Source organism: Simochromis diagramma, unplaced genomic scaffold (assembly GCF_900408965.1).
Source record: "Simochromis diagramma unplaced genomic scaffold, fSimDia1.1 OVJJ01000753.1, whole genome shotgun sequence".
Taxonomy (NCBI): Eukaryota; Metazoa; Chordata; class Actinopteri; order Cichliformes; family Cichlidae; genus Simochromis; species Simochromis diagramma.
The window spans coordinates 9,426,961-9,453,633 of NW_024387523.1; the positions used below are offsets into that span (position 1 = coordinate 9,426,961).

At 40.5% G+C, this 26,673-nt stretch overlaps 1 pseudogene; it reads right to left on the bottom strand.

Annotated features, from left to right (window-relative positions):
• Nucleotides 1-308: 308 nt before the first annotated feature.
• LOC120726976 lies at nt 309-17,658 on the bottom strand (annotated as a pseudogene).
• Nucleotides 17,659-26,673: the final 9,015 nt, after the last annotated feature.

Consider the following 26,673-nt stretch of genomic DNA (forward strand, 5'->3'; position numbering starts at 1 on the left):
TATAAAAACACTTATCCAAGAGCCATGAGTAAACAAAAGCGGCTTTCAACTCCTTCATTTGTTGACGTTGTCTGCCACCTGCTGGTAGAAGTGATACACTGCAGCAAGAATGACCCCAATTTTTATTTAGTTTTGTCATTTTGTTTATTAGAGCAGAAGAAATGCTTTGTACTTTATTCGAATATATATTGTGCAAACTAGAAGAAGAGAGCTGAGTCTGTTAAACTGCTGAGAAGGAACGTGAGACAGTGACGTGAGGCTTCTGAATGAAGATGATGTGTGATGGAGAAAAAAAATCCAACACCATCGCAGATCGGCATCAACCAACTTTATTTGAATTTTACAGTCAGACAAAAATTGTTGATCTGTCGAAAATATAAATTCTGAACCAACATAATAACTATGAAACATGTTTACATAGTCACAAAAATGAACCCAGCGAGAGCTCAACTGTAAGCTGGAGGTTTGCATAAGAGTTCAGACTTGCGTAAATATCCCTCTCTCAGTGCTTCCTGCCTCTTTATGCCAAACAGGAGTTACAGTTACAGGGTCGTTGCAAAACACAGGCTCAGTGATACCTGCTGTGGGAGCATCACACCCCGCTGACCCTGACCTCAAAGGTGACGAAAATTCAACATGTTTTTAACATGTTCTGCTACTACAAATATCAAATACTTTTAATTGTTGAAATCCGACTCATAGCAAACAAACAAAGACCATTAAATAAAACTATCATTTACAATATTTATCAAAAAGAAGAAAAATCTCTCCACACAGTCAGTGCTTTCATAATTATGGATTCTTAAGATCGCCCAAGAATCCATAAGTTGATGGCTTTTAGTTAAATGCATAGACTACGTCTCTATGGGATATGAATACACTGAGAAGGAGGAATTGAAATGTAAACATACTAAAATCTGCAAACAATGAAACACATGAAAACAACTGGAGACTGAGGTGAGTTTTGGATCAGTAGAAATGCTCATTGCTAAAAGTTCTACTTCTAAAAGAAATAAATCACAGCATTAAATGGCTACATCACTAGAATAATGCCAAAAGAAGTGCAGATGTCTGCGCTCTAATTGAAAACATAAGGGCAAATTGTTGCATTTAAATTTTAAACTTGGATTTAAAATAAAAATAAAAACATGGCAGCACTTTTCATTGTTCACTGGTTGTTCTGAGACCCTTTTTGAAGACTGGCTTCAATGACGAGCCTGAGTCTAGATTCATTTTTCACATCAATCCTGGACCTAAAGTTTGGAAAATGGCCAACGACTTTTCATTAACAAAATACAAGATAAACACTAGGGCACCGTTTCTGGTTGTGCTGTTTCACTGGTCTGCTGAAGTTACTGTAAACTACAACGGAGCAGTTTGTTAACCTGAAGCAGAGCTAGAGGACTCGATGGCATTGCTGTGCTTGAAGCAACTGAATTACATATCTGACCTTAGGAGAAATACTGATTCCAAACTGACAGGGAAAAAAGCACTATTTCTGTCTTAGGCCCTGATCACACAGGGATAGCGACCGTTTGGCAACCACCTTTCAACCATCAGTTGCTAGGGAAAAATGGGTTGCTTGTTGTTCTCTGAAAACATCTGCTAAAACCTTAGAGCAGGGATGTCAAAGTCTTTTTACACTGTGGGCCACATACAGCCCACTTTGATTTTAAGTGGACTGGACTGATGAAACTACATGAGGAATGTGTAAAACTGGAGAAAAGGTTTGGGTAGGGTTCAAAATATAAAGTTTTGAACACTGTAAAAAAAACAAAAACATATATATTAAAATAGCAGAGCCTTAAAGACCAGGCAGTGATTAACCCTGTCGGAGATTTTTAGTAGAGACACCTGTGTGTTATTAATTTGAAGCTCCTACGTCTCCTCATTCTCGAGGTATCGCATTTACTGGTGTCCACGTCACCAGGCGGGTGGCTGCTTGTTGATATTGGTCATCAAAAAGGTGCCGCAACAAAAACCTTGTTATTGCTTTGGTCTCTCGATTGCTGTGATCCCCTGCAGTTTATACAGAAGATGTTGCAAACAGTCGCCAACTACTTGTCGAGTGTCAGTCAAACAATGAAAAGTGGGAGTAGTGAGGTGCCCATATGCCGCATGGCTGAGAGCAGCCAGCCTGGGTTTGAGTCTGACCTGTGGCCTGTGCCTTCCCTGCTCTCGCTCCTCTGCTTTCCTGTCATTCTTCACTGTACCCTTTCAAAGAAAGCTGTAAAAAGGCCAAAAATATTTAAAAAAGAGAAGTGGAAAAAGTGCAAACTGGACAATGTAGAACATTTACCTTTAAAGTAAGAGTTGTGCCTTCTGAAATGTCTTGGTTAAAGTGACAAGTTGACAAGTGCTAGCATACAAATCAACATTTCCAGTGTAAACAATGAGTGATAGCATTAATATGCTAATGACCAAAGCAATGACAAGAAGATTTTTGGTGCAGCACCCTCCTCGCGACACATCTCACTCAGCAACCTCCAGGAACGACTCACCAGCTGTTAGGGTACCAAAAGTCTGCCAGGGGTTTGCAAAAGGGTCTCTAGGCCTGTGTGACTAAGGCCTTGGGTCAACACTTGCATTTTAAAGGAGAGTCCTCTGAATTTGCCCAGACTACTCTTGAGATGGTGCATAGTGACAAATAACTTTTGACCAAATGAAAACTGGCAAACTCAAAACGTTGACTCAAAAGCTGTTTGCGGTTTTTAAATTATTATTATTATTATTTAAATTGTGGGCTGAAAACACAAGTGACACCATGTTATCTGCAACAAAAATCACATACTCAACCAAGGAAATTAAAAACTTAAAAAAGAAGACATTTGTACATGAAACAAAACAACAAACTTAAACTCGACACTGATATACAGCAGTTAAAAACATGTATTTGCATCACAGCTGTTTTAGTGGAATTATGAGTTGTAAGATTTGGTATGTTGTATTGCTCTGCAAGGATCTACTTTTTGTAACCAAAAACAAGCAGATATCTGGGCCTAAAGCCAAGAGAACATCTGTTTAGCCACATAGTTGTGGCTCTACATTTAATTTCCACCTGGCTGTGGTACTTCTACAATGCTTTCCTGTTGTTTTGTACAATAATCCTGAACATTTGCCTCATTTTCACCAAATAAAATAATCAAAAACACATCATGTGTGTTTATTTAACTATCATATCTACACTCGTAACATGCTTAACACTTCAAATCAAACAGTCATAATACAAAATCAAACAAGTCCACCGCATTGCTTTGCATATATTGTGCAGATTCCAGAGCCTCTGTGCTCTCCAGGAGTTATGGCTAGTTCCTTTGAAGAACAGCAGGCCTCTCTTTTTTCAGCAGTTAGAACTTTGCAACCAAGAGAAGCACAATGTTTCGTTACGTTCCTTTATGCACAGACCCTGAGGATGAAGTGGAGTGGCTGTTCATCTGCAGAAGACAAGTGTGAGTAACACTAGTTAGCACTGGCACAGGTTTTCAACTGGTTCGTTTTTGAGGGTGGCTGTAGCTCAGGAGGTAGAGCAGGTCAACTACTGATCAGAAGGTTGGTGGTGCGACTGGTCCAAGTTACTCTGATGCCTCCAATGGAGTATGAATGTGTGTGAATGTTAGTAAAAAAGCACTTAAGCATGGAAAAAAGTGCCTGAATGAATGAAGCAAGTTGTATAAAGCACTTTAAATGCTCAGGTAGAGTAGAAAAGCTTTATATAGGAACCAGTCCATATCTCAACTTCATTTTCATTAAATTCTGCCCACACCCCTCACCCCTGCAGTAGCTTTACCCACAGTTTGAGAACCGGTGGGTCGGCTTTAGCCCTTTAGTTAAGACAAAGGTCTATGAGTGTCCTCACAAAGATGGAAATAGCGATGCACAAATGCTGTATAAGATATGGAGAAATAGAAATTTTTAAAAATCTTTCACAAAGTCATGTTTCTCCAGTATTGTTTTACACCTCACATACAACTGTTGTCTGGCTTAGAAATCCTCAACCCTGAAGACAGACAGTGCCCATCACTCGTGTTCAAAAAGTTGCCCACACATTACTCTAGGGGGAATAGGAGAAAGCAAGAACAGTTGTAGGTAGCATCAGGGTAGGCCTGACTGACAGGCTGATGACACACCATATGGAGATGCTGTGCGAATTTTACCCTGAGGGGGACAACAATGTTTTTTTATTATTTGTTTGCCTCATCCCTGTCAGCTTCTGTTACGGAAACGAGAAGGAAGAGACAGCCAGGTTGTGGGAGCTGACAACCACGCACGTAGATACAAGACAATACGCAGACGCACGTGTGCGCAGAAATGACAGACTGTGCTCAGACACAGACGAGGTACAGACACAGAGCAGGAACACGCAGTTGGTAAAGACATACTGTACACGGGGTGAGCAGGGACTTTATGCTGTACTTCACTCTGGAAAGTGAAATAACTGATCTACGGTTAACTGGCTTGAGTTACCTTTAAGATGAAACTGTAGTTAAGGTTTGAACTGTGATATGCAAATATAAAGAGAAACACTGCCCTGCACCAGATAACTGACAGGATTTTAAAAACATAAACACAAAGTTAATCAATAATGATGTAAAGGTAGGCTTTCAGATATAATTGGTTTGGAGCACAAAATGCTATTTTTTTCCATTTTTAAACCATATTTATATACTTTATAAGTATATATTCACCAACCTAGTCGTATAACCGATTATGATCATCAATGTTTCGAAAAGTCTTAAAGATTTTAAAATGAAAGATGCAAAGATTATTTTAATTCACAATTCTTTTTGCCTGAAATACAAATCTAGAAATTATCAGTAAAATCAAAAACATACCTGTTTGGAAGCTTCAGACGAGGAATGGACTTCATTTCCAAAGTTTCCATTTAACTGCATCGTTGCTGTGAAAGTAGAAAGTAGTGAAAGAGCATTGAAAACATCTGTTTCTCATTCTGAAAGCAGTAGATTTTTATAATAGAAATCCTATTTCCTAAAACGTTAGGCCTCCATCCAAACCAGGGGTGGGGGAACTCCAGGCCTCAAGGGCCAGTGTCCTGCAGGTTTTAGATATCACCTGAATCAAATCATTAGTTCATTACCAGGCCTCTGGAGAACATGAAGACATACTGAGGAGGTAATTTAACCATTTAAATTATCTCTGTTGGATCAAGGACACATCTAAAACCTGCAGGACACCGGCCCTTGAGGCCTGGAGCTCCCCACCCCTGATCTAAACAGTACTCAGTTCTTTGATCATTTACAGCAAATAAAGCAGAAAGCAAAGCTTCCTCCTTACCCTGTGAAACAAGCCTGGGATCAACAAAGCCCCAGTGCTGATAGAGAGCTGCCAGATCATGTGGACTGTAGTTTTTCAGGATACTTAAAATATCGATGTCCGTTGGCGTTTCTCCTGTTGATTCACTCTTTCCCTGAGATATTCGGAGTGTATCTAAATATGCTTTGCTTCCGTGTAGCCCCCACATATTCATGGCAGCCCAGAGATCAGAACCTTTGGGACCTGAAGAAAAGTCACTTGAATGCCTGCGAGAGTGGAGCTTATCTGTGTTAGAGGAAGAAGAAGAATTCCCACTGCGATTTCTTGCCAGCATAAAACCCAAACCCTCCTGTGGGAAGTTCCCCTCCACAGTGACTCTGTTGCCTTTTTGTTTTGGGCTACTGGTAGGCTGCAAGCTCTGGAGACTCTTGCTGTTCACAATGCTGTTCACAATGCTGTTTGACGAAGTAGCTTGGGTGCTGGAGCCTTTAGATCCACCCCCCACTGTTCGGTTATGCTCCTTCTTTTGATTTTGGAGTCCAACCTTGCCACTAGACTGTGTCGCATCTGAAGGTCGTGAGTCCTTTGACTGATGCTTGGACTTCAGGGTGCTTGATTGATTCTTGTGGGACGACTGCTTATTGCTGCTGCTGCTGCTGCCATGGTTTGTGACCCCGGGAGGCTGTGTGCGCTGCGTTCTTGGAGTAGGCAAAGCTGGACAGTCCTTGCCTTCGAGGAAGGGTGGCGGCCCTGTGCGTCTCCACTGAGAAGCACCTGCCTTTAAACTCTTGAGACTATTAATGCTAGGTGCCCACTTGGGTGCCATGGTGCTGCTGCCATCCACCCTGTGGGCAACACGCTGATGGATCCACAGTACTTCTGGGTAGTTGGTGGTGTGGGAGCAGTATGGGCACTGATGTCTCACCAGGCCCTGTGTTTTTACTGAAAAACTAACATCAGTTATGGGTAAAGAAGAAAGATTGAGGAGGCTGCTAGCATCGCCAGTAGCATGTCCCTGCTCTTTCACCTCTGAGCCATTTGTCTTTTCCATTTTAATGTTTGACTCTACTAACTCCTGGCTTGGAGAACATGAATATGGATTCCAATATGGCTGACTGAGCAGGATGCTCCTGCTTCTGAGGTAGTCCATGTATCTTGAGGCTTTGGAACCACTTCTGCTTATGTCCAAATTGGTGCTCTGTTTGCTGTAGGAACTCAGGAAGTCCTGGTGCTGCGTGTGCAGGTGAGACCTGAGTAGCGCGGTGTCAACAGTGTGGAAATCACAGTGCTCGCAGAAATATTTTTTTTTATCTGCAGGTAAAAACAGAAGGGGACATTCATAACAGATGAGGTCAGTTTTTTTACATATACAAAAAGACTGTATAATAAAGATAGAAGGATCACACATCTAGCTAAGGAAGGAAAAAACACCCCTAATTAGACAAAAAGATAGAATTATGTATTGTCCTATTATTAAATGTAAATTGTGTTTATTTATTGGCCATTATAAATGCAGATGCCAAAATATTAGCAAACAGCTAATATTGGCCCTATTAGCTTTATTTCATGATTACTGGTGCTGCCATGATGAGTATTGACAGTCATTGTGGTAAGTCAGACTGGTAGAACATAGCATCAGCACGTTTTAATAGTAATAAAAAAATTTGTCATCAGTCTAAAGATATTGTACACAAATAGAAGCTGTTACATAAAATTTTCCATATTGATATTTTTTCCCACCCCTGACACACAATTAATAAATCTAAATCTGAATCTACAAATCCAACCAAAACAGTTTTTTTTAAGATTTGTTAAGTCAATAAAACAATTATTAATGCTGAGATTTATATATTAGGAGTCCCTTAAAAATATTAGGTAAGGTAACCTTACTGCGTTTGTATGTTTACAGACATTCTTGTGTAAAAAAGGGCAATTACTGCTGCTGTAATTCATTTAGAAATTCGCTAGTGATCTCTCCTTTACACAATATATTGCCAATTTAACTCATTTTTGTACTAGAGTTGTAGTTTCATTTACCTTTCAGAAATCAATTTCTATAAAATACAGCCCTTAATTGATGCTTTGATGCTTATAAATGGTAAAAGTACAAAACTGTTCTAAGTCTGATCAACGAATATAAACTCTTGTCTAAGCTCTGTCGTGGGTAATGTATTATGGTGTGTTGTGGTGTATTCGGCTCACCTTCCTGGTCTAGGCTCTTGATGTTCTTCGTCTGTTTAGATGAGGAGTGAACATCTTTAACGTTTTTAGTCTGTAGTGCTTCATAAAATGCTTGACCAAGTCCATTCAGCAGAATAGAGTCCTTCTGGCTAATCTTTTTGTCACCACCTTTGTGATCAAGGCCCTGCGTCACCCTTCCTCTTCTTAAGATTGGAGCCGGCTGTGTCATTTGGCTTTCTCTTCTTCTCTTGCTTCAAGGGGACGTACTCGCCTTTTTCTATGTCATATGCCACTTCCGCATCAGCTAATCTCTCCTCCCATCCCAGACATTTTTCTGTAGCCTCCACTAGCCGTCCTCTTGTAGCTAACTGCCATGACTGGTAACTACAAATTGGATCCAGCTCAGGAATTCGACTGCCCGGCTTCACTTCCGCAGGGCTTTCCCTGGGTCCAGCAGAAATGAGGTTCAGGCTTTCCAAAAACTGCCTCTTAGCATCTTGCACCTCGGAGGACTCCACATTTCCTTGTGTTGGGTTCTGCATCTGAGTGCGGGTGTGGTTCAGTTTATGCAACTTTTCATGTATCTGCAGTGTCCTGCGGTCATTGAAGAAGTTACCGCAGCCTGCACAGAGCTCATAGAGGCACTCTTCATTCGTCAGTAATGCTGGGTCCTGAGGAACCCCGTTGATGGTGGCAGGCGGTTCGTTGCTTTTGCTGCCCCTTAGCTGGGCTTTCACTCGGTGAATGCGCATGTGGCTTTGGAGGAACCACGCTTGGCGAAAGCGTCGTCCACATATCCGGCAACCGTGATCCTGAGAGCCACGGTGCCTTTTCATGTGGGACTTGAGGAGTAATACCTGAGGGAAAACCTGGCCACAAATGGTGCAGGAAAAAGGTCCGTCATCACCTCCATCGCTAACCTCGACACCATCTTTACCCTTAACCTTTTTCTTGGTTGTTTTCTTCTTGACCTTTCCATTAATGTTATGAGCTTTATCAGGTGGGCTGCTGAGCTCAGGAGGGTCAGTTATATCAGCATCCTCTTTCTGCCCTTCATCTCCATCCCCCTCCCTGTCACTGAGGTTTTGGCTCAAAAGGCCCAATTTATGGCTTCTAATATGGGCCTTTAGGCTGCCCTTCTGAGCTGTCCTGTGCTCACAGTAGGGACACTTGTAAGGCTTCTCCCGAGTGTGTCTTCTCATGTGCTGAGATAGAGAGCTTAGAAGTGGAAAACTGCGGCCACACACCCCGCAGGTGTGGCATGGGGTTACCTCATCCTCTGCCTCCACTTTAGCTGTGTGTTTTTGTGAAACATCCTCCCTTTCTTCTGTCTCCATCACTTTTCCAAGACCACCGGTCATCAAGAATCACCACAGCTGTTTAATAAATCCTCTGTGAAACTCTAGAAAAGTTATTCTTCCAAAACTTATTGAGTTCTCAGCACAGGTAACAAAAACTTGCCAAACATCACAGCTTTAGTATCCAATCCCGATCTCTGAAGAGAAGTTCCTTCATCAAGTGGCATGCTGTTTTTATGATACCTGGAAAAAAAGAAACTGAAATGAGTCCCATGATAATTAAATTAACTACCAAAATTCAGAAAAAAAGCCAGTTAAAAAAAGTCTGTCCAAATGGCTTTAAAATAATATGAAAACATAAATGAAAATACAGTATTTAAGGAAAAAACAGAGATTGCACAAAGACAACGAGCTTGAAAGTTAATCCTTGGTATGACCACCTTAATTCTTTAGTATTCTTCTGCTGTAGATAGTTTTCGAGGTCTGCACTGCACAGCATGCTGAGACATGCCAGGTTTTCGGGTAATAGCCGTTCCAAAATCACCAAAATGGTGCAAAAATAGCGTTTTATGTATTTTTTTCATAAATTCAACTAAAGAAGTAGGAACACTTCATATGATTCCATGACAGGCTGCTGGTAACAAAGTGTCTAAAGATACAATTTAATGCAATAGTTGCTTTTTTGTCCGAGTTGACACAACATTGGTTTTTATGTGAGCTCAGTGTTAAGTGGCCTAACAGATGAATAAACATGGTCAGGTCCAAGGACTGAAAATGAGTGAAAAAGCAGCTGATGTCCAAAAAGAAAAAAAGGAAAACTTTAATTCTTCAGAACTGAGAAGCCACACAGAAAAACTATTAAAGCTTAAAAGTGAATGTGACAGTGGCCACAGCATTTGTGACTCACTATCTTATAAACCAGATTGTATAACAATCTATACCAACAAGAGATTTGCAACCTATAAAAAAGCACTGCAGTGAGAGTAGACACCCCTGGTTTAATTTCATCTCTTTAAATAGAATAAACTGATGACTGAATAATTGAATAATATTTTGGTTCAAAAACTGTTTAAGATCAAGCAGTTGTTGATTCACATTAAGGTTGTTTTACTCTGTGCTAAGAGAGGGTGAGAGCTCACTGAGGCAATTTGCATCACGGAGATTTTGGAATAACCTTTGTCCTTTACTGGATGAACGACGGCTGTCTGTACCTATTAGACCACGGGTCAGTGTCTCAACATGCGTGTGTCTGTCAGACCTTTGGTTGCTTATGCCGAAATTGAGTGTGTGAGGTGAAGCATGAAGAGATGTATTCATTCCTGGCCGGCCAGGATGAGCCCCCAGGGGCCATCCACTCTAATTCACGATCAATAATCCATTATCAACAAACTTCATTTTAGAAACTCACTTACTAGCACATACAGAGCACGGATTCTGGGCTGAGTGCTGATGCAAGATTGTAAGTAAAAAGGTAAGAATGTATATTTGTAACTTTTAGTATCAAAATAATCTAAATCTTTAAGGTTTTACACACAAATCATTGTTGAGACTGCAGGTATAGTGATGTAGCATTTGTCCAGATCCCTGACCTGGTTTATACCTACATTTTTGGCTTTTTTTTTTTTTTTTCAAGGATGATGATTTATTTTTTTTTTAAATCTTAAAATAGCTTTCCTCAGGACAGTAATGTTTTATCAAAACTCCAAAAAACTTTGGCAACATGAACACAAGGCTAATCAGCACATACTGGGTCATTTTTGCATGGCCTGCGATGCTGATTCATAATCACATATTTAGTGGTGAATCAAACAAGATTCAGTAGCAGATAAAAATGTTGGTGACCGTGAAGTTATAGGAAATGGTATTTAAAAGGGTTAATTTAACACATTAGCTAAATATTATCATATAATACATAAAATAACCATAAAATTGAACTTTTTATGTTTTCAGCACATTTTTTTGGAACAGCCTGTCCAATATATGCTTTGAGACTCATCTTGAACAGGTCAGCTGCTCATGTTCGCAACATGTTTCTTTTTCTACTCATATAGGGAACTTTTTTTTTTTTCTTTTTTTATCGGAACGACCGACTCAGGAGATACAAAATTCTCCCCTTTTTTAAAAAACAAAAACAAAACAAAACATGATCACTTCCAGGGAAACACTGGAAAAAAAATAAGTTTGTTGTTCTATGAATTGACCTCATAAACTTTAGAACAACTTCAGTGTTTTTTTTCCATAATGCACATGTAGGCAAATATATTTCATCATAGTCATCAAGTTCACCAAAGCAAGGATCAAAGTAGTTACCAGGAAAATTATGGAGATGGGTAAAAAAACAGGACATCTGCCCTTTTGTGTCATCTGGTGAAGTTATAAAGACACTGGGAAATGATGTACCTGATATTTGTTTTGTTGTGTATATATATCTGCTGCACCTGCTTTGGCTGGTGGGGTAAAACATGTCAGGTAAAGGTGCCTGTAAAGCCACTCATTCTCATTTAATTATTTGTATCTCTTTCTGTTGTTTATTGGAGAGGTTTGGGGATGCCCAAGTTCAAACCATCTCAACCTTTCCTCTCTAACTTTGCCTATAAAAGCAATTTGTGCATCTTTAACTCTGCTAGCTCCCTCTCAGCCTTATTCAGTCTTATTTTACTACAAAAATGATATTCTGCATTGAAGAAAACCAGGTTTTTGCTTGTATATGCTGACAGTTCTTAGAAAGAAACACCAAATTGACAAAAGTCTCTATCAGCAGGTCAAGCTTAGAGAAAAATCAGAATTGGTTAAAGAAAATTGGAATCTAGCGATAAATCTTTCATCATTTTAGAGATAAATGATCTTGTCTGCCAGGAAAATGAGTTTGATGTGAGAAGCTCCTTTAGAGACTTCTTATCAAGACCTCAAAAAATGACAAACATACAAGCAGCTGTGGTGCTCTACATAACGAACAGTGCATGGCAGAGGCAGCCTGATGTAGCTAAACATGTTCCTCAGGCAAGGACGACCATTTGTTTGGCTGTTTTTAGTGAAAGAAGGTACTCTAGCTCAGCCAGGCAGTCAAAAGAAAAACCTGCTATTGTGTCAGCCGCACCAGAACTGTCACATCGCCTCATGTCTGGCCCTCCACCCCTCATTAGGGGGTCGAGAGAGTTATTGTTAAACCGAAGAGGCCTGGGCCTACCCATCACTGTCTTCAAATGGGCGAAGAGGCGAGACAAAAGACAACGTTTGTTTGTCTCGTCTTTCTTTGAATGCAAGGGGGAAAAAATAGGTACACATACTCATAAAGGCTAAAGCAAAAACACTGACTCCAGCATGATTTTCAGGAGGTGAGGTTGTTCGTCTAATTATCTGCTGTATGTGCATCTGCATCTGTCTAAATGCGTGCCTGCCTGCTTGCTATCATGTGTGCTGATCCGCTCACGCTACAATGGGTGCTGAACCCAGAATCTGGAGGAGTTTAGGAGGGTTTTTTATGGACATGGCAGGTGTTTGGTAGGCAGACGCTATCAGATTAACGCACGGGCAATGTGGCACACTGTCTCCAAGAGGGGGGAGGATATGGGAGAGAAACTGGAAGGTGGCAATTAAGGGGTTATGGTTAAGGCGAATGTAATGAGTTAACACAATGGGGATAAAGTCAGAGAGCTGAGGGCAACAGATGGGAATAAACGGGCTATCAGAAAGGAGGTAGCCGCCTCTACAGTATGAGCTTATGCCTTTGTCAAAGCAGCCTATCTGCTTAGTGAGTGCTAATATTTGCATCTGCAGTGTCCTACTACTGCATGTGTACACAACAAAAATAATCGTGAAAACTCCCCTTGTCTTACCCCCTCCTCTCCTTCCTGTACTCGGCTATCTTTTCCACCTCTTCAGCCTTTATCCCATACAACAGTCAAAGCCCATTGGAGGATCTGTAAAGTAATGCAGATAGCCAAACATGTTGCTCTGGGGCTTAACTCATTTCTTTTAGAATCCCTCGCTCCATTTTTCACTCTCTTTTCTCTGGCTGATGAATAGGCACGTCCAGTCAGCTGTCCGCACACTGATTCATCCTGACGTCCCAACCAGCTCAGCACAAACTCCCTATGGTCAGGGCACTGATGCTGAGAGCCTGCGTTCTGCGATGTGCGTGTGTACTCGCATGAAAATATCCACAGCGTTGCATGTTTGCGCACTGATTGTGTGCCCGGTTGCTGCTGTGGACTGGAAGTCTCCCATCTAATCTTTAAAAACACCTAAAAAAAAGCCTCAAATACCAATTTTTCCTTTTGCAATAAAGAAGTGTCCACAACAGCTGACGTCTGCGCATTTCTGTATTTGCAAACTAGTGAGAGATGTGAAAAATCATTGCTGTGTGTATACCCCATGACTGTGTGCATGCATATGTGCACACAGTGCAAGTGTGTGTGTGCATGTGCTGAAGTCATCCAAATATTCACATCCACAAACCTGTGCCAACATACCCCTGACTGGAGATGGCATGTGACTGTCCTTATGCTAGTGTTCAAAGCCACAGTGACTCGCTAAGCCTCACCTCGCATCTACCGTTTTGTGTCCAGTAATCCTGTCCACCAACTGCAAACACAAATGAAAATATTACACGTTATCTTTGCTGCAAATATAGTCTGAGTCTATATTCAGGATATTTTCTATCATATTGTTCCCATCTTTAACTTATCCAGATGGACAGTACAATAAATTTAAGAAAAACCTTTCTGCCCATCAGTCATTCCTGACAGTATGATTAATCTTGTGTCAGTTGTTAGCGGATTACAGGAAATACAGTGTTGCACAAGGGATATTTCACAACAAATTAAAAGCAAAGTCGAGCTTGCCACATCAAGTCCTAGTGGACCAGAGATATCCTCAGAACTGATAATTATCACATCTTTCATTACGAAAATTCTGAAAGTGTGGGGCGGTTTAAACCTACAAAATGTTCTATTCTTACATGCTGAAGAAGAAGGAGGACGCCCACAAGCATAGCAAACACTACATGTGGAAGATGTGTTGGGGTGCAGCTGCTGCAATAGCTGCACCCCAACCCGATGATAAGAAAGGCAAAGAAAGGCAGCAAGAGTCAGATATGGAAATACTTTACATTTGCAAGGAGGATGATCGGGGAGTGATTATTGATTCACAAAAGCCAATGTTCAATGATGCTACTGTGATTTTTAGAACAAGCAAGAAAATAGTTAAGAGAAGAACCTAAAAGCCCGACATCTAGACCAGTTCACAGAATGAAAGGCGACCGAGTTTCAGTTCAGCATTTAAATATGCAAAGTATCATGTTCTCCTGAAATACATATTACCATTTTGTTTTTAAAAGCAAGAACTGCTGTTGTGAAGTTAACTATAATGGCTAATGATTTAACTAATTTTACCTTTTAAAGTTAAGCTACTCACATTTCAGTCCATTTCCTGTTATCAAAGTAAAATCTTAACATTTCTTGTTCTGTACTGCTTTTATTTACAGATAATGTAATTTTGTAATGTTCAAGTGTTTTTTTTAATAAAGGAGTTGGGTATCGGGAATCATGTAATTCTACTGATATTGCTACTGACTTCTACATTTCTGGCATAGATATATCTATAGTAGGCACAACTGAAACTCAATGATCTGTAAAGATTAATTACTTTACTCACTTTACTTTTAATTAATGGCCTTCAATCCCATAGAAATCTACGTGAAAGGGGATTTCTTACTTGACCTCTGTAGACACTTTCCTGCCCTTTTTATGCACTCAAGTCATTCACTGTCGGATATACTGAATAATCAAATTCACAAAATTTGTAGATCTTGATCATACGATGGTTCAAAATGGAAGTATGAAACCACACACTCGCAGCTGTCAATCACAAGTCATTGAGCATGTGGTCTCACAGTCAGACCCGCCCCTTCTCGAGCCATCTTAGTTTCTGCAACCAAGAAGGCGACAGCAGAAACACTCAAGGCTTTAGATCAGGACAACAGGTGATGTCACAGCAGCTACGCCCATCTTTTATCGATCTTTTATGATTACCTACTCTTCAACGCAAAAATGGCCAGCTTCTGGTTAATTGATATAATAATTTTTTACTTTTAATGTCAATGTTAAAAAACAATAAATAGTTGAGTATACATTTAAATATTGCTGCCCTTCCAAGTTAATGCCAGAAATACTAGTGGATTAAATGTATTATTTATTTTATTAATGTTCAACAGCAGGTCCCAGTTTCTTCTCTCTCTCTCTCTCTCTCTCTCTCTCTGTCTCTCTCTCTCTCTCTCTCTCTGAGAAGGGGAACAAGTAAACAGATGATAGCCATGCTAACCGGCGCTGTTGTGCAGTACTCTGATGTATGAAACAAGCAGGTGTATGTCAGTTTTGTGTCAGGGTGTCTTCTGTCTTTTAGACTCGTCAATTCACCATTTTTTTTCTCTGGTTAGTTTAAGATAATTTCTTACAGGTTTTGTGGGCTCAACACAAACTCCAGGTGCAAGCATGACTTCATGTGTAGCAACTATCCAATACAAGTCAGCAACTGGACATCAGATATATTGCCTTGAATACAAACTCGTCCAGTTAACAAAAGAAATATCAGTGTGTTTAAAAAAAAAAAAGCCTTCCTTCTATCCTTCAGTCAAATACCTTCTATAAAAAATATAAAGAAATATGTGTCATCATAAAAATGTTAAATGTCAAGATATTTTTCCACTTGCGTGGTGTGACTGCAGAGCTAACAATGACTTTCTCAGAGTAATACAGGCATGCTTCTTCCCATCCTGCCAGCGTGGCCTGAATGCAGCAGTAGAGGTCTTAGAATAACCTAGTGACCACAGAACAACCTCATTAGAGTGAAGTCTTGAAAAAACTGGCAAAACAAGATCAACACACAGTGATAAAAGTACACAGCTCAGTCCTTCCAGACAACTCTCCATCCCACCACAGCTGGATTATCCTTTTACAGCTCACAAGCAACTCCTGTTATTATTCAGGGCCTATGGCGTTCCTAGAATGACTTAATTGCACAAAAACAGTGAGGCCGCAAGGCGCTGTGGGCGACCAGCCTAATGTACCTAAAAGATTAGACAGCCATGAGCTCAACAGTCACAAGCACGGACAAACTTGCGCACATTCGTGCCCATCCCCCTCCTTGGGCAACTCTCCACTTGGTTACACAACATATACAGGGATTACTCTTCATTGCATGAGATGAGCTGCTCAATGAGTGGCTTTTATCATGGATGCCCCTTTGTGCACAAAAGGGGGCATCCGTGGCATGACAGAGAAAAGACGGCAGCGGTTTTACCTGCTGCAGAAATACACAGTGGTCTCATGCAGACATCAGAAACTACCTGAGCAGCTCCACTAAAGAGCAGAAAAGCAAAGATGAAGAGTTGTCATTTTTAGGGCTATTTTCAATTACTATAGGTTATTATTACTGTTGATTTATCCTCCATGGTAGGCCTGAGGATCCACTGTGTACCCACTCTCTTTTCGGTTCGGATTGGCTAGTGTGGGAGACACTGGAGTATAATCTGCTGGCATTAACTTGCTCTCTAAAAAAAGCACTCTCGACAGGGATTAGATTATCATGGCAAGGTCAACTCAAACTCACTCCGACTGTCTCCCTTTATGTCTCTATCACTCTGGTTTTACTTTATCAGCCTTCCTCTCATCGTTCGGCCTCCTGTCCATAGGTGTAAATTCGAAGACACTGATTTCATTGTCACCTAAATACGAGTCAAGCCACTAAGTAAAAGAAATGACAGCAGATTAAAGGAGATTAAGCCTACAGAATAAGGCCAAGAAAAGCAGTAAATCAGAACACTTATTAGAAAATGTTTTGTTGATTTAAATTATGTAAAAGTATTATTGTTTTGTTAAGCCTAATTATGATTATCATCATTTTCTAGTTATTTTTCTGGTGACTGACTAATAGTTTCATCAAAAAGGAGGCTGTCACTGTAATCTTATGCATGTTAAATTGGAGATAAACTTTAGCTTGAGTTGATCCTCAGACTAATGAAGATTGAGCCCAAATAATGGACACAGCCACTTTAACTGTACAGTAAATATTATTTTTATGACAGGTTTGCAGTCAGAATTAATGTCTGCATGCAAAAAGTGCATCAGAGGCTGAGGAGGCTGAATCACTCCCCTGCAAATCAGAAAGAAATTTGACATAATTTTAACTAAAATAAATACAAAATGCTAAAGCTGATATTTCTAATCAAATGTACTTTAAGTTGCTTTGGTTTTGCTTTTTCCTGACATCTAATGTTGATCTCTATCTGCGTAAAAGATCATAATTCTCAAGTTACGTAGTAGATAATGATTTGTAACGACATGTGTGTGTAATTTCCCGTTTCCTGATGATTAAGGTAAGGATTGAAAAAGCGTAAGGGGATACCTGCTTAGCGATTTTACCCTGGAGCAAAAGAATGACAGCTGGCAGGAGGGTCTGGATTAGGTTTCCCATAGGGGTATTGCATCTTTTACACCACCACTTCTTTGGAATAGAATGAGCCGATAGTAACCTGATTCCTCCAGACCCATCCAATCTCGTCTCATTGGTCTCAATGGGACCAAACAGAAGGGATCTGTGAACGCCTTACTCATCCCTCCCATCTTCCATCTGCCAGTGTCTGCACTCCAGTTCCTCCACCGGAGACTTAAGGGCCATGTTCTTCTTTCTTTTCTTTATTGAGGAACCTATATGAATCATCAAAAACTATAAATGTTCTCCGCCCATTCAATTCTTAATTGTGCTAAAATAAAGAAACGCTGCTTTGTGGTTTTGTAAAAAATGACGCAGTAGCTAGATTAGTGTTGCCCAAAGAACAATACTGATCACAATAAGCTCCTAAAGAAAATTCAATTTGTTTTACATTTACATTTTCAGAATTTTTTTAACATAAATATGAATATTTTTCATTTGTAATTAGAAGACAAATTTCCTGATTAATTAATTTGGTGTCGAAAAATTAGCAAACACGTTATAAAAGTTAAAACTTTGAACTTTAGAAAAGAAAAAAAAAAAGCATGTTTAAATATTTTACATTTATAATTCTCTTTTTTTGTTTAGGAAAAAATAGCAATTTGAGTAGATTTACTTGCTTAAATTTTAAATGCTTAAGCTTGTCCCTAAAGATTTTCTGTAGGATGATGTTTCTCATCTGTTTACATAAGGCCCAGGTAATGTGACCACCACCACATGCTCTGAATGCAGCATGTGATCCATCTGTATGATGTGCTGTTAGGTAATCACATCAAAAGAGAGGATGCACACTCAGCAAGAACGCGTACGCCTTTTAGCCACAGATTCACCCGCTGCAGACATTTGGCCCACTGAACAGTGCAGATGTTTTTACGTCTAAGTGTAAAGCTCAGTTTTCTGTGTTTAACCCACTCAGAACTTGTTTTCTTTTTTAGGGGTTTTTAGTTGTTTCATTCTGAAAAAACTAACTCCACTGTGATTTGCATGTATGTTAAACATAACTGAAAGATTGTTACACCTACTATAGATGTTACACTGAGAAATAAATTGACTAAAGCCACTTTTCCCTCAGGGACGAGGAAATCTTTCAAAGATGGTTTAAAGTTACATGATTGCATGATCTGGATTGCTTAAAACATTTGGGGCGGAGAGTGTCTGTATGAAAACAGTAAGTGATAACAGAAGTTGTGATCAACAGCAGCACTGCAGCTCATGTTTGGCCATTTGTGTTAATATGACTTTTTTTTTAACAACGCTACAGGAAACTGGTTGAAGTGTTTGCCGCACGACCAAAAGTACTGAGACCAGGTGCAGTGAACTTGGAATTTTACTGCCTTTGAAATGGCTGTTTCAAAGACTGGGTTAGGTAGGCAGTTTGTGATCAATCTGAAAAATTACAATTATAACCTGAATACAACTAGTTGCATCGGGTTCCCTGTTGCAAAGACACGTGTTGAATGGGAGTTTCCCTCATCAGTGTTGGCAATTAGACGGCAAATTATTGGAGACGGGTTGCCTGTCTCCAGGAATAGCCTTATGATCGAAAGTGGCCACCCAGAGGTTGAGGATGTTGCACACTCAGCCTGTGGGCGACCAACTGGTAACGCAGCCACTTCAATCAGTCGCTGAATGCAACAAAAAAAAAAACAATCAAACAAAAACTACAACTGAAGTTTGTTGTTTGTTTTTTTTGTAGGTTCGAGGAGGTTGTCATCTTATTTCTCTTTTGGTGTCACTGAGACACAAAGCAGAAACATGAAAGCATGCTGAGTATTTACTGCTTCATGCTGGATTCACAGGGAACAACAGTTTAATGGTTTCAGGGATTTTTTTATTGTAAACTGAGGTTTGTAAAAATAATTTGAAGACTAAGAAGCTTCATTTTCATTTGATGAGGTCATTGACATTCACCCCAGATTAAAGTGCTGCCCACTAAAAAGAAAGGAAATTGAAATGATTATTACCACCCATTTTAAAACTTGTGTTTGTGCTTATTTTCACTTACAATAACAATTGCCTTTGTTTTGCAACCACAAAACAGGTTATTACATAAAAACATTAGCATGGGCACTGCTTATTTAACAAGTGTCTTATTTTCAACACAATTTCCACACAGAATTTCCCAATCACTGCATCCCTACTTTCAGCCCACTGTCACAATGGGTGCTGCCCAAAGTGGAGATGGCCTGACCCCTCACATCCTCCTGCCTGCGCTGTCTGCACCCCTCCCCCTTCCAGCAACAAGCCTCTGTCCAGACCCCCGGCCTCCTGACCTAATCTAGATGATTAAATCATTTTTCTTCAGCACAAATTTTGTCCCCCCACTAGTCTTGTCTGGTAGTTGTCGCACACCCTCCCCTATTGATCGCCATGCTGAGGAGATTACCCTAATAGCTGGGATTACCTCCCCACATGTTGGTTGGTTACTCTAGGGGAGGAGGGGAGGGCTGGAGATGGTGCATGATGTGCAAGTGCAAAGAGGGAGGGGGGGAGTAAAACATATTAAAAAATTTAAATTAAAATCTAGACCTGGATTTGTTTGTTGCCTTTGAGTACTATAAAAGACAAACCAATATTACTCTCTGTGGGATGTAATTAAGACTTTTAAGCACCCACATAACAATCTTTATCATTCAGTGCTATGCTGTGCATGATCAGTCATAAGACAAGAGCTTTTTGAGGCAGGGGTAGACAAACAACACCCCCCCCCCCCCCAAGGCCCTTTCTGACAAAAATTGGGACCGCTCCTCCTGCTTAGCCCAGCTGAAATCCAGTTTGAGTGCTAAATCAGCCTCAATCTTTATAAAAGGTTAAAAGTTTCAATTATATTTTGTTATAGATTATTATGCGCTATTTTTTGTTTCTTTTGCTTTGTTTGGTACTACTGGTCAGACAAAAGAAGCAAAACACACACCATTTTTTGACTTTTGGACCCTACTCATCAGTCCTCTCCTGATAACAATACAGTTTAAGTGGCCCATCCACATGTTTCACTGAGGCCTCTGTGGTGTGGAGGCTCGGTGGGTGTTTTAGCTCACTGTTTCTAACAAGTGCAAGGGGTGAGAGTGGTTAGAAATCAAGATGTTAGACCCACTGTGACACGAAGGCAGGCGGGCAGGCTGAGAGAGAGGCTGGAGGCCATTCAGACAGTGCAGAGCAGAGAAAAGGAATTCCGTTAATCCGCCGCTGATCCGGTACAATGGCAGCCTTGTTGTCTGTCCCGTTTGCGCTCACTTACTCACCACAAGTTTGCGTGCGTCGACCGCCTTCACAGCTGTGCCCGAACAGCACCGGAGATGATGGTAATGGTTAAAGAAGCGATAATGTGTGGAGCTGGCAGGGAGGGGGCTGTCAAGTCGCTACATGTAGGAAACAGCCTCGCTTCACGGGACACACGACTTCTCCCGAGTGCCTTACAAATAACTGACATCCATATTTAGTTGCCAACTAACCGACGGGGATGTTGTAGTCAACTTTCGCCAGCACAAACTCAAAACGGAGCACTTCTCGTATAAGCTGCTCCCGTCCGACACCCCACCGGGTCTCTTTTGTTAGTTAGCCGTCGTTTGGCTTCACTCCTTACCTCCAGAGGGGTTAACGATAGGCGGCAGGTCGCTCCTGAAGGAATCCCATCACGGACCGAGCTCTCGCCTCGCAGCGGATAAACACTTGTCCACAAACCGAAGGGAGGGGAGCGGAGGAGGAGGGAGGCGGAGGGGGGCTATCCTTTGAGCGGTGTGCTCATCTCCTTTCTGCTCGGTGGCGTCAAAACTTCCGCGTATTTCAATCACAGCGGTGCACCTGAACCGCGGTTCCCGTTCCGCTCCTCGGCTGCTGCGGCGACCGTCGTCGTCGCCGGGGACATGAGTGACGCGAGAGATAACGTTATTAACGTTAATAACAAGCAAGGGCGAGTGATCTCTGCGTGCGCGCGCCTCGCTTCCATTCACTGCAGCTGAGCCTGACTGCTGAGAGGTGACCGGTGCGCGCGCGTGCGGAACATTGAGTGAGGTCGAGCTCGTGTTTGCGGCCCAAATGGAGGTAAAAGTGTGCCCACACCGCCACTTCACTAATGCCACCTTGAGTAGAAACGAGGAGTTTACGGTTTGGATTATTGTTTTGCGATGTTTTGCAACAATAATAATAATAATAAATAATAATAAATAAATAATATATAGACTTTTCATATAAGCAAAAAACTTTAAATCCTACTTTAATGTCTTATTAATTCACACGTTATATGATTTAAAGCAGAGACGATTCTAGGATTAGAGCTTTGGGGGGTGCTGAGCACCCAGAGAGCTGCCCAGCCAGGCAAGATAAATCATATAATTCTTAAATTCATCAAGTCTCCCTGTCCCTGGGTCCTCGTCTCAAAACATGACATCACTGTTTTGTACATTTTAACACAATTTAATCCCCACATTTGTGAAAGAAAAGCAAAACACTTTTTTTGAAAAGTCTGTAACAAAACCATCAAATCTGATAAAGGTTATTTAAATGCTGCAAAAGAAGAATGGATTGGAATAAAAAAAAAATACATATCCTAACCTTAATTACTGGGGGAGAATAATGAATTATGCTCATAGTGAGTAAAAAGCAAACTGAGTGCATTTTTTGGACAGAGATTCATTTTTAATGTGTATGTATAATATAATACAGATACATAAAAAAAAACACTCCCAAAACAGAATAAATTATTACAAATAAAAATCTTTACTGCAGACACTAATTTTACTAATTTAATAATACTAATTTTGTGTCATGAGATTTATGGGTTTCATTCTTTCATAGTGGTACTAGGGAGAGCTTGACATTTTTATCAGGTGGTACACGCTGTAAAAAGTTTGAGAAACACTGATAAGTGTATGTGTGCTTTTGGAAAACATTTAAAGTTGCTGTACAGAATCTTTGAAACAAGCTGGCTTGAAACATTTTTAGAATATAAACAGAGCACTCTGCTTCTCTTTACAGCTCCTCACACCACCAGGGCACCGTTTGGCACTTTCTGATAGTGTGCAAATGTGGCGCACGTACTGCGGCAGTCATACAGACAACTGGACGGTCCAAAAGTTGGTCTACCTATTACTGGCTGAGGTTTTAGTAGAGTTGTGGCTGAACCACATAAAAATATATTATTAATTTTAATCTCCCCGATCAATTATAATGTTATGTTGGAGTGTTGTTAAAGAGGGTCAAAAATGTTTCAAACCAGTTTGTTTTGCAGATTCTGTATAGCAGCTTTAATATAGGGAGAACACAACTTCCAGACTGTATGAGTAAAATAAGGTTTTTTCTCTTTGTCAGTTTGCAATGGCAGATCGTGGCTCAAGAGTTGGGCAGTTCGCCTTGTAATCGGAAGGTTGCCGGTTCGAGCCCCGGCTTGGACAGTCTCGGTCATTGTGTCCTTGGGCAAGACACTTCACCCGTTGCCTACTGGTGGTGGTCAGAGGGCCCGGTGACGCCAGTGTCCGGCAGCCTCGCCTCTGTCAGTGCGCCCCAGGGTGGCTGTGGCTACAATGTAGCTTGCCATCACCAGTGTGTGAATGTGTGGATGACTGAATATGTAAAGCGCTTTGGGGTCCTTAGGGACTAGTAAAGCGCTATATAAATACAGGCCATTTTAATAGTTTCTGTTTTGCCTGTCACTGTTCCCTGTCTGTTTTCTTACCTGGTTCTTCCTGACCTTGTACTTTCTCCTCACGTTCCCCTCTTTCCTCTCTCCCTCTTTGGACTGAAAATCATACACAAATAGATTGTATTCAATTAGATGAAAAATTACATTAATATGAAAAAATACTATTAAGATCACTAACAAAAAGTCCTCTCTCAGTTTACTTTCAACCAAAAGGAAAATAACCAAACCACATGAACATCTAATAAAAGATATAAATACACATCCAGTCATCCACCCATTCACACACACACATTCACACACAACAGGAGTTCTAAGGTTAATGGGCATTCGGTCAGTTAGCTAGTTAGTATCCATTTAAAACAAGACAGTGGTAACAACAGTAGGCTACGGACAATTTTAAGTTTTAGGTTTTAAATAGGCTGCATACATTTCAATGGGAGCAACAGGACGGTCAAATGTCGCTGATTTTACTACAGTGTAGGACTTGTTGTAGGGTAGCAAACATCGCCTGAAAACAAGTTTTTTTACACCCAGGTTACCTGGGTGTAATGTTTTTCAGCTAAAAAGAAACATGTTCTGACTTCTACCTAACTATATAAAGAGTAACTGAAGGTTAAATGCAGCTAATATGTCCTGTTTTAAGCCAGGCACTAACACCTCCGCTCCGCAGCGTCTCAGCCACCATTGCTCTGGCAGCAAGGGTGCTAGAGCCAGAGTAGGGGAGAGGCGAGCTGGAACAAACCATTTTGGGAGGGGGGGTTCTATACTTTTGTTGTTAAAACGTTATGTCTCAACCAAGTACTGTATGCTTTTTATATTTTTAGCAGTGTGTCACACAAACAACAAATATTGTCAAAAAAAGTAAGAAATCTTTGGGGTGCTTTGATTCATTTTGGGGATGCTGAAGCACCCCCAAAAATGGGCTAAAATCGCCCCTGATTTAAAGTATATTAGAAGCATATAAATTAAAACCTTCCTCAAATAAATGGTATAGATTTTAAATGCTAATATTTGCATATACAGTCGTTCTATTACATTTTATTTACATAGCACCAATTTAGAACAATAGCCACCTTAATGTACTTTATATTGTAAGGTAAAGACCCTACAACACCAGAAAGAAACCCCAACAATTACACGAACCCCTATGAGCAAGCACTTGGCAACTGTGGGAAGGAAAAACTCACTTTTAACAGGAACCAGGCTCAGAGAGGAGGAGCCATCTGTGAACAACTGGAGATTTTAGCAGCTAGCAGGCTTTTTGAGTTTGATTAAATACAGCAATGGTGTATAGACTCACAGAGTGAAAAGACGTGAGAGAAACATCAATCGGAAATCATCAATCTGTTTCTAATGATAGAGTTAGTGCAAATGTCAGTGGGGAAGCAGAGAGAAGCACAACATAAAAGTAATTTGAACCTCTACTTTAGTGAAGGACTTGAGTAAACATACCATGTTACTTTCCTACTACTTATCCAGGTGTTTTGATCACTGTAAAATTAAGAGTACTAATTAATAGAGGCAGACAGTTGATGCAGGTGCTACTTTGGGGGCAAAAACTTTATTATTACATGTTTTTCTTCTTTATTCTGCTAGAAGAATGTGACAAATCCATAAGCTGAACAGTAATGTGTTTATTTAGACATACTGTTTAGTGAAAGTCTGCTAAATTTTTTACCATGCCTTGACTGTACAGCACAGCAGCTTGTTTAGAACATGTGGGCCAAATGTCAGAGATTTTCACAAATGAGTTACCTTTTGAAATCCTTTAAATAGATGACGTAAGAAACAAACTCTCTGTCATGCCAGTTCCAGCAGTATTGGGATCTATGGCAGTGAAGCATATTTTCAGAGGCCATATTCTGCAGCATATCTGTCATACTGAAACTGAGGACATATTTCAGTAACTCCTTGATGTTTTCATCCTAACCTTATTTCATTTGGCCACTTGGGGGTGCAAAGAGACTGCTTTTATTTCCAGTCATCAAGTTGCTTAAAGTACTACTACTGCTACTTATTTCATATTGTGTAAATCTACTATACAGTATATGTACATCTATATATGTTAACATAGGCATTGATTATTAATGGATGGCTCATATGAGTGACTGACAGACATGAAAAATGAAAACTTAAGCTAGGTGTAAAATATTCAGTTTGTTTTTTATGCTATAATGTGTCTTTCCACAACTTTGTTCACACTATATCAGAGGCATTTCTCATAGTCTAGGCTCCCCAGTGATAGGCTAGACTATCTGAGTTATAGTCACCACGACATACAACTGCAAACATTACTATAAAGGTGAATCGATTTCTCTTTTTCTAACAGTTTTAACAGAAACATAACTTTACAAGCAGTAGCGGTGTTTGATACGGGCGACACGGGCGGTTGCCCGGGGCGGCATCGTGGTGGGGGGCGGAATCACGTGCATCGGCAAAAAATAAAAATAAAAAAATTGCTCGGACCCATGCTGCCCCGATGTCCTGCCAGCGCATATTGGGAATGGTATAGGCACCAATCGGTTTTCTGCCGCCCATTTGCTGGGAGTAAGGGTGCCTCGTTGCGGGCCCTGCTTGGCACAGGAGGAGAGGGCGGGGCGGGGGTAATCTGGCTGGCTGGAGCAGCATCTAATAACCAACCAAAATAAAACTAAATAAAAACAAACTAACAAACACGAAAACACCAGACATTATGATACAGACGTATAATTTGCACCGATGTTTTTTCGAAATTCTATACACGAAAAGTGAGCGCGAGAGCCCTCGGTGCGCCTGCTCGCTGCTGAAGTCAAAGTAAACTTCATTGTCATCTCCGCTACATACAGTCCAGTATATAGAGACGAGACGACGAGGCTCCAGTTACAGCAGTGCAAGTAAACAAACAATATATATAAGAAGTTTGATGATTTAAAGACTCACACACAACCCGTGGAAAGGGGAGTGTTCGCCCAGGACGCCAAATAGGCTAGGACCGCCACTGTTTACAAGCAGTTATTTTGGGGCTGTTTTGTAGGTTTTAGCCACATGCACTGGTCCCAGTAGAACAGCAGCAATTTAGTGAATACCGTGTGCATTTCATTTTAATTATGTAAGAATCTCCAAGCTGCCCATTGCTTTCATTTTCAAACATATTGATTTAGTATCACTGAATTATAACTGAATGTTAATAAACCGCACTTACCTTACATGGTGCTTTTTATTCCTTTTTTTCTCCTACTATCTGATCACTAAAACAACTTTTTATGGTCACTACAATACCTCAAGTTTAGTTTTTAATTTGATTTTTTTTTTCTTGGTATACTTTGCATTTATTGCCATCAATAGGATTACTATATCTCATTAAATACTAAAGAAATAGAAAAACAACCTCAAGTAAAAGTAATAATCTGCAAAATCTGCAGGCTATTGAAGCCTCAAAGTAAATGTGGTCAGGCTGCATGTTGCTGGCTCAGGCATTTGACACTAGGGGACTCACTCAATCACGCTCTCATTTACATTTAGACTCAAGTTATCTGCTGTTTTCTCATTTTTACACAGGGTGGCGACAAAGCCATGTCTCATTCTGCCCACAGACCTTTGTGCTCCCTGAGGCAACTCAGCTGGCACGCTCAGAGATGGACACACCATTGTGGTGTAGGTGGGATCCATACACTTAAATAGTCCTAGATTTATGGCACCACTGAGGCAACTGTGGGAATTAATAAGCAAATCCCATTGAACTACATTTAAGTGTATTTATCACATCTGGGTATCTGTTTTGTTTGTTTGACACTGGGAAGAGTGATTTATTACCAT